Source organism: Lathyrus oleraceus, chromosome 7 (genome assembly GCF_024323335.1).
Source record: "Lathyrus oleraceus cultivar Zhongwan6 chromosome 7, CAAS_Psat_ZW6_1.0, whole genome shotgun sequence".
Classification (NCBI taxonomy): domain Eukaryota; kingdom Viridiplantae; phylum Streptophyta; class Magnoliopsida; order Fabales; family Fabaceae; genus Lathyrus; species Lathyrus oleraceus.
The window spans coordinates 283,361,966-283,371,408 of NC_066585.1; positions in this window are offsets into that span (position 1 = coordinate 283,361,966).

Here is a 9,443-nt window from a genome sequence, read left to right on the forward strand (position 1 = left end):
ACTCTGGAATAGCCAACGGTTGCATTAGCCCAGAAGGCTTCTGATGCTCAATCTTTGACTTCTGACAAATCAAACAGGAATAAACAAAACTCGCAATTTCTCTTTTCATTCCCGGCCACCAAAATAACTTTTTCAAATCATGATACATCTTCGTAGCTCCAGGATGAATACTCAGGCCACTACGATGTCCTTCCTCAAGAATACTCTTCTTAAGTTCGGTAACATCCGGAATACACACCCGATTACCAAATTTCAAAACACCATTCTCATCAACTCTGAATTCACCACCTTGACCTTGATTCACTAGAGTCAACTTATCAACCAAAAGCACATCGGATTTCTGACCCTCTCTAATCTCATCCAGAATACCACTCGTTAACTTCAACATTCCCAATTTAACACTATTGTGAGTACTCTCACACACCAAACTCAAGTCTCTAAACTGCTCAATTAAATCCAATTCCTTAACCATTAACATAGACATATGCAATGATTTCCGACTCAATGCATCAGCCACTACGTTTGCTTTACCCGGATGGTAATTCAAACCAAAGTCATAATCCTTCAGAAACTCTAACCATCTCCTCTGTCTCATATTCAGCTCTTTCTGATCAAACAAATACTTTAAACTTTTATGGTCATTGAAAACCTCAAATCTTGACCCATACAAGTAATGCCTCCATAACTTCAGAACAAACACCACAACTGCCAACTCTAAATCGTGCGTCGGATAGTTCCTCTCATGAACCCTCAGCTGTCTCGAAGCATAAGCTATAACCTGCTTATTTTGCATCAAAACACCACCCAAACCCAACAATGAAGCATCACAGTAAACCTCAAATGGTTCCGATGGACTTGGTAATATCAGAATAGGAGCAGTAGTTAACCTCCTCTTTAACTCTTGAAAACCTTCTTCACATCTTGAGTCCCAAACAAACGCTTGCCCCTTCCTAGTCAACATCGTCAACGGTAACGCCAACTTAGAAAATCCCTCAATGAATTTCCTATAATAACCTGCAAGTCCAAGAAAACTCCTTATCTCAGAAACTGACTTCGGAGCTTCCCACTTAGATACCGCTTCTATCTTAGAAGGATCAACAGCAACACCACCTCTTGAAATCACATGACCAAGAAAACTAACCTCTTCTAACCAAAATTCACACTTAGACAATTTAGCAAATAACCTCTTTTCTCGTAGAACTCCTAAAACCACTCTCAAATGCTCAGCATGCTCTTCTTCAGATTTCGAATACACCAAAATATCATCAATAAACACCACAACAAACTGATCTAGGTACGGATGGAAAATCCTATTCATATACTCCATAAACACTCCAGGCGCATTAGTCACACCAAAAGGCATTACAGAATACTCATAATGTCCATACCTTGTTCTGAAAGCAGTCTTCTGAATATCCTCAATTTTCACACGTATCTGATGATATCCCGATCTCAAATCTATTTTGCTGAACACACTCGCACCAACCAACTGATCCATCAAATCATCAATTCTCGGCAAAGGATACCGATTCTTGATCGTCACTTTATTCAGTTGCCTGTAGTCCACACACAACCTCATAGTACCTTCTTTCTTCTTAACCAATAACACTGGTGCACCCCACGGTGACACACTCGGACGAATAAATTTCTTATCCAACAGATCTTCCAACTGACTCTTCAATTTAGTTAACTCAACAGCAGACATACGGTACGGAGCCATCGATATCGGCCTAGTACCAGGTACCAATTCAATTGAGAACTCAACTTCACGCTCTGGTGGTAATTCATTCACTTCTTCAGGAAACACATCAGGAAAATCACACACCACGGCTAGATCGCAAATCACCAGTTTATCTTTAGCCTCCAAGGTCGCTAACAGCATAAACAACTCTGCCCCATCTGCTACTTCCTCATTCACCTGCCTTGCTGATAGAAACAAACTCTTTCCTTCCTCAATCTCAGGAAAGATCACCGTCTTATCAAAACAGTTGATATAAACTCGGTTAAACACCAACCAGTTCATACCCAGGATAACATCAACCTGCACTAGTGGAAGACACACGAGGTCCATCCCAAAGTCTCTACCAAAAATACTCAAAGGACAATTCAAACAAACTGAAGTAGTAGTCACTGAACCCTTCGCAGGAGTATCAATCACCATACTACCATGCATCTCAGATATCTCTAACTTAAGTTTCACAGCACAATCCAAAGATATAAAGGAATGAGTCGCACCTGTGTCAATAATAGCTACAAGAGGAAAGCCATTAATATAACACGTACCTCGGATCAAACGATCATCTGCAGAAGTCTCAGAACCCGATAAAGCAAAGACCTTGCCTCCTGACTGGTTCTCTCTCTTCAGTTTAGGACACTGTGGACTGATATGACCCACCTCTCCACAGTTGAAACAAGTCACAGTCTTCAACCGGCACTCTGCGGCCAAGTGACCACCCTTGCCACACTTAAAACACTTCTTCTCATTACTGGTACACTCATGGACACGATGTCCAGCCTGACCACATCTATAACACTTAGCAGGGGCACTAGAGTCTCCCCCACTAGGCCTCTTCATCCCACTCTGTCTCTGGAAACCTTTGCCAGCTGCATACGGTTTCCCACGATCATTCTGATTCTTGCCTTTCCTATCAACCCTCTGCTGATAGCTCTCCGCTCTGGCTTTGGTATCCTGTTCAAAAATCCTGCAACAGTCAACCAAATCAGAAAACACTCTAATCCGTTGATACCCAATAGCCTGCTTAATCTCGGGACGTAACCCGTTCTCAAACTTCACACATTTCGAGAATTCCCCAGTAGCCTCATCATAGGGAGTGTAATACTTCGACAGCTCTGTGAACTTAGCAGCATACTCAGTAACAGACCGGTTGCCCTGCTTCAATTCTAAGAACTCTATCTCTTTCTTTCCTCTGACATCCTCTGGAAAGTACTTCCTCAGGAATCTCTCTCTGAACACAGCCCAAGTGATCTCAGCATTCCCAACAGATTCCAACTCAGTGCGGGTAGCAACCCACCAATCATCTGCTTCCTCTGACAGCATATGCGTACCGAACCTGACCTTCTGGTTCTCGGCACACTCAGTCACTCGGAAGATCCTCTCGATCTCCTTCAACCACTTCTGAGCACCCTCTGGATCGTATGCCCCCTTGAACATTGGAGGATTGTTCTTCTGGAACTCACTCAGTTGACGAGCAGCTCCCATTCCCACAACATTCGGATTCCCTCCAAGTACTCCAGCTAGCATACCCAGAGCCTCAGCAATCGCAACATCGTCTCTACCTCTTCCAGCCATCTCTATTCTGAAAACCCAACAAGCTAAACAATAAGTACTGATAGGGTTACACAACACCTATCCCGTACAGAGGAACAGAATAATTACGACTCGACTCGACCGACTATGCTCTGATACCACTAATGTAACACCCTTCTAAAATACCCCAAATATTTAATTAAAATAACAATATATCAATCAGAGTAAATATGCAATTAAGGGTGTCACACAATCATTACACACCATTCACCATAATAACTGTCATGCTCTTTTATTATATCAAAACATAAAGCATTTGCACAATACGCAGCGGATAGAAATCAAATCAATCATGCAAAACATGTAACACATTACATGTAAAATTATTCAACAAGGTAAAACATCCCGTCCCGATGTTACATCTATCAGAGCATGACCCACTAAGGAGACTACACTAGACTCCAAGCACTAGCTTCTACTCAATCACTGCTCGTTACCTGAAAACATAGTTGTAAGGGTGAGTTCCTCAATCGATATAATAAGCATTATAAAATATCATGTAATGCTAAGTAATTTAACACATATCATCACCCTAATCAGATCACACATATTCAGCAACGGCAATATCAACTCATAATCATCATCATCATCGTACTCAAACTCAACACAACCATAAAACACACGTATAATATTGGAATACATCCATTCATATTATACGCCATACATACATATATTATGCCATGAGACTCCATGCATGCGGTACCGACTATTCGTGAACATATAGTTCAACCTCACCGATCAAATCCAGATACGGCTACCAAGCTCACTAGTCCCACTCATTTGAGACCTAGTGACTCACTCACTAATTCCTCACCATGGGAATTAGCTACCACCCCAAGGGCTATGATATGCACGCTAATCACCTAGCATGCAAACATCAACAACGATCCACAATACTAACTCACTAATTCCTCACCATGGGAATTAGCTACCACCATAAAGGCCACAATATGCAAGCTAAATCACTTAGTCATGCAAACATCAACAATCATCCACAATGAACATATGCTCAACTCTCTAAGCCATAAACAGTCCATTCATAATTTCAGACATGATAGATACATTCACAACATTATGCATATCATCATACATCATCAACATATTCACCACATAATCATATCATGTCATACCACATAATCAATCACAGCATTAGCACACTCTACTAATACCTATACTACTCAAAACAACGGGAAATGATCCCTACTCTATCATACATCAGCTAATTTACATTACTCAGCTGAACAACCAAAAACTGCACAACAACAGCACAGAAAAATCACAATCCTGCCCATACGCGTATTGCCTAGTCCCATACGCGTATGGCCCAATTCTCAGCCAATTCCATACGCGTACCACCTATCTCATACGCGTATGCTACGCGTACCACTTCCCCATACGCGTACCAACAGAGACCAAACCACGTTCAAAACATCATCTTCCTCATCCATACGCGTATTGCCTAGTGCCATACGCGTACCAGACCATCTCATACGCGTATTGCCTAGTGCCATACGCGTATGACCAAAAACCAATTTCCAGATCTGCTATGGTTTTCTCTGCTACGAGATTCCCCCAATTCCAACCTTCCACAGTCCAATTTTACACAATAATCGTTCATATCATCTAACACGAATCATACCCTATTCGATTTCACAAATGCTAACATTTTACATCTAATTCCTACGAATTCCCTTCAATTATAATCCAATTTTCGTTCATCCAATATTTCACAATTTCATCATGCATTATTCTAATCAGAGTCAAATCCATGGTTTATCACTATCCACTACATGTTATCCCATCATACCCATTAATCGACGATAAACCCCCCTTACCTGAGTTAATCCGGCAATCCTTTAGCCTCAAGCTCTTCTCTTCTCCAACCTTCTTTCTCTTGCTCTGCCTCTTTGCCCTTTTCCTCTTTTTGAGCCGCTTCTCTGTTTTCACGTGAAAACTCTTTTTACCAAAAATGGAACTCTTTTTCCTTATTTCCAACTTATGTATTTCCCAATAATTATTATTCCAATAATAATAATAATAATAATAATCCAAAAATTCCAATTATTTAATTAAATTAATAAATATAATATTAACTTAAATTAAATAATTATCTTATTTTTATCGGGGTGTTACAACTATGATTGACCCAACAAACTGGTCAGTCAAAGACAAATATCCAAGCATCAATTGATCAAGGAAGAAAATCATTTTAAAATATTCAGTCCATCTAGGGGAAGTCCTTCAAAAGATCAATCAAGGGAAAACCACTAAAAGATTCATGCACTGGGGAAAATTGGTTCGGGCCATGTCATGGTATAATCACTCCCAAAGTTTATTTTTAGGATAATTCCTTCAAAAACCCTACAGACTGGGGCATACAAGTTACCAAGGGGCAGGTTCCTTCATACTTTCAAGTTGGTTAAGCAGATCATGCCAGACACCGGCAAAAATCACAATTTTCATGCTTTGGTTACATCGTTACACACATAAAATCATTTGCAAGCCATCATGGTATATCAGGCAAGAAGTTGAGGTTCTCTCAGGAACAAACACACAACTTATAAGCAACGGGTCAAACTTGGGGCACCAAGAGCATCCATATTTGCTTCCCAATCATCACATTATCGAGTGTTGGAAAGTCAAATATTTCACCAACCCAAAAGTCTAATCCATATTGGAAACCTAAAAATCCAAAGTCCAACCCATATTGGTAATTAGCAAAAAAAAAACAAAGTCCAATCCATATTGGAAACTACCAAAAAAATAAAAGTCAAATCCCACCCTCGAAAAGGGAGACCAACCTAAAAAACCAATCCAAAATAATCGCCTGCTTGCATTCCCACGTGCATTGCATACAACATACATGCATAACTTTCCTGTCGAATCAGGAAGTTTCATATCAAAAGAGCTATCTCGCAGAAACAAGAAGTTTTCACGTAACATGCACCATATGCATACATAACACATTTCTTTCCATCAACCCTTTGATTATGAAAAATCCTTTCCATCAACCCTTTGATGATGATATTACCTAAACTAAATTTTCCTTTCCATCAACCCTTTGATGATGTCACTCCATAGTGAAGTTTCTTTCCATCAATCCTTTGATGATGATAATTCTTTTTCGTTAACCCTTTGACGATGATATTATCTAAATTTATCTTTTTTCATCAACCCTTTGATGATGACACTCCATAGTGAAGTCCTTTCCGCCAATCATTTGACGATGATATTACCTATATAAAGCCTTTATGTCAACTCTTTGACGATGATATTACCTAAATTAATCTTTTTTCATCAACCCTTTGACGATGTCACTCCTTAGTGATGTTTTTTCCATCAATCCTTTGATGATAATAATCATTTTCCATCAACCCTTTGATGATAATAATCTTTCTCCTTCAACCCTTTGATGACGATATAATATAATAATTCTTTTCCATCAACCCTTTGATAATGACAGTCTTTTATAATCCTTTTTGTCAACCCTTTGACGATAATATTACCTAAATAATCTTTTTCCATAAACCCTTTGATGATGCCACTCCTTAGTGAAGTCTTTTCCATAAACCCTTTAATGATGATATGTCCTTTATTCATCCTTTTCATCAACCCTTTGATGATGATAATCCTTTTTCGTCAACCATTTGACGATGTCACTCCCTAATGAAGAATTTTCCATCAACCCTTTAATGATGATAATATTTTTTCGTAAACCATTTGACAATGATATTACCTAATTTATCCTTTTGCATCAACCATTTGATGATGTCACTCCATAGTGAAGTCCTTTTCGTCAACCCTTTGACGATGAAAAATTATTTTCCATCAACCCTTTGATGATGACATTCACTATCTCCCATCAACCCTATGTTGATGATATCCCCAAACAATCTCTTATTGGTGTCATACCCTAAAATTTTCCCTCTCCTTTTTCATTTTCATTGAACCATTTTGGTTTGAGATGCATTTGCATTCATTTCATGTCATATGCATTTGTATCATCTATTGTACTAACATCATTATAGACTCAAAGGTTTGAGACTATTTTTACCTAAAAAGGAACTAGGGTTTGCTTGAGGATCAAGCCTTGGGAATTTTGATTCTACTACCAATATGGAGAGCCCATCACGGTGATAAAGGTACCAAACCCTAGTGCTCGATGCTTGAGACCTTGTAGATTGCTTCATGGTGTTCATTCATGCTCAAACCCTAATTCTTGATATGGGAGGTTTGTGAATCTTGTGGCTTACTTTGAGGTAGTAGAAACCCTAGTGGTGGTTCATGGCATTGATGGGTTACTTATGTTGATTACTCACTTGGTTTAAGGCTCTTGGTTACTACTTGGCACCTTGATCTTTGACCTAGTTAAAACCCTAGTTCATGGTGCTATATGATTGATCTAAGATGTGCTTACATTCATGTTCCATTCATATTCCATTCTTTGATTGCATGTTCTTATTGGTCATCATTTAATTCAAGTCTCATTCCATACCTATGGTCTCATTAATGTGTCAATATTCATTCATTCTTTAGTCTCATTGATTCAATTTCACTATCCATTTGATCAAGGCATTCCATTGGTCCAATATTTTCCATCACATTAATTTTATTCAACTTGTTTTAGAAGGCATCTAAGTCATTTGCTTCACGGTTTCATGTGATTCATTAGAACATTTGATTGAAAAACACATTCCATTCATTTTATTACATTGTCCATACACATTGCATTGAAAAATTACAAAGAAAAGTTACATTTTTGTATAAGTTGACTTTTTGTCAACTGTTAACTTTTTGGTCAACCTGTTGACCAAAGTCGGCTCATCATTTCTAGTATCCCTAAACCCTAAATGTCCTTGTTCTTCAAGATCATCTTTGCATTTGTCCATCACCTACAAAAAACAAAGACCAAAAATCAATATGTCATTTATGCCATTTCCAAGCAATTTCAAGCATAGCAAAACCATCCATTACATATCAACATCGAAACCTAATAGCCATAACCATTAACATTTCATGACCACATAACAAGACCAAACATTAGCATACCATAACAATACACTTCACAAAATGGCATAGCATGAAAACAACAAAGCATAAACCATACATTCATTCCAAAGACCATTAACCATTCAACATTGCAAAACCAATAACCACAAACAGGCCATGACCAAGACAATACACCATGCACCAAACCATAACCACGACTTAGCATAAGCATCCTGTAACAACAAGCCATTTCACAGTCCAAAATTCTGCAACAACATGTGTGAACATAAAACAACATAACAGTTAAGCAAATGCAATCAAGCACAACAAATCCTGCAGTAGACCATAATCCCGCAACATCTATTTGCATCATAACAAATCTAGCCCAACAGTTCAACATCACAGTGTCGAACCCCAAAATTTATATTTCGCGTAGCTTCACACAGTAAGACATTTCCAAATCAAAATCGAGCAACCTAACATTTCCATTCACCAACTAACTTATAATCTCCATTAACCTTTCCATTTAAAAAGCAATTGGACAACCAACTTTCATTCAATTGCACAATTCCAACTAACTTACAACACTCTCCTTCATAAACCAATTAACTCACTTCAAATTAACTCAGTTACAACCTAACATAATTTGTTACATTCACTCTAACGGAACCGTTCCCTTTAACTGAAACTAACTAATCCTAACTAACAATTTAACCCCGTGAATCACCTCCAACAACTTTCCACTCAATAACTTAACAAAGTTAAATCCCTTTTGTTAATCCCCTCTCCTATAAATTCACATCTCATATTCATTTAGAGGATTCACCAATTCGAGACTCATTATTCATTTCGAACCTGAATCATTCACCATCACTCTCTGCAACCTCTGCTTCTCACAAACCACACTCTCCCTCTTGAAATCCCATTACAAAACCTCTCATAATTCATAGAGAATTTTCAGAAGAAGTCGAAGAACTAGAAAAAGAGAAAGAATCATAAAGTAGAAGGAGATTCGAGATTGCAAAGATTCTTACCTGAACTTTGGCACTGCTCCGGTGGAAAAGGTGAAAGGATGATATAGTCTCTTGGGGAACTAGGGTTCCTCCGCTACCAGAGGCGACCTCCT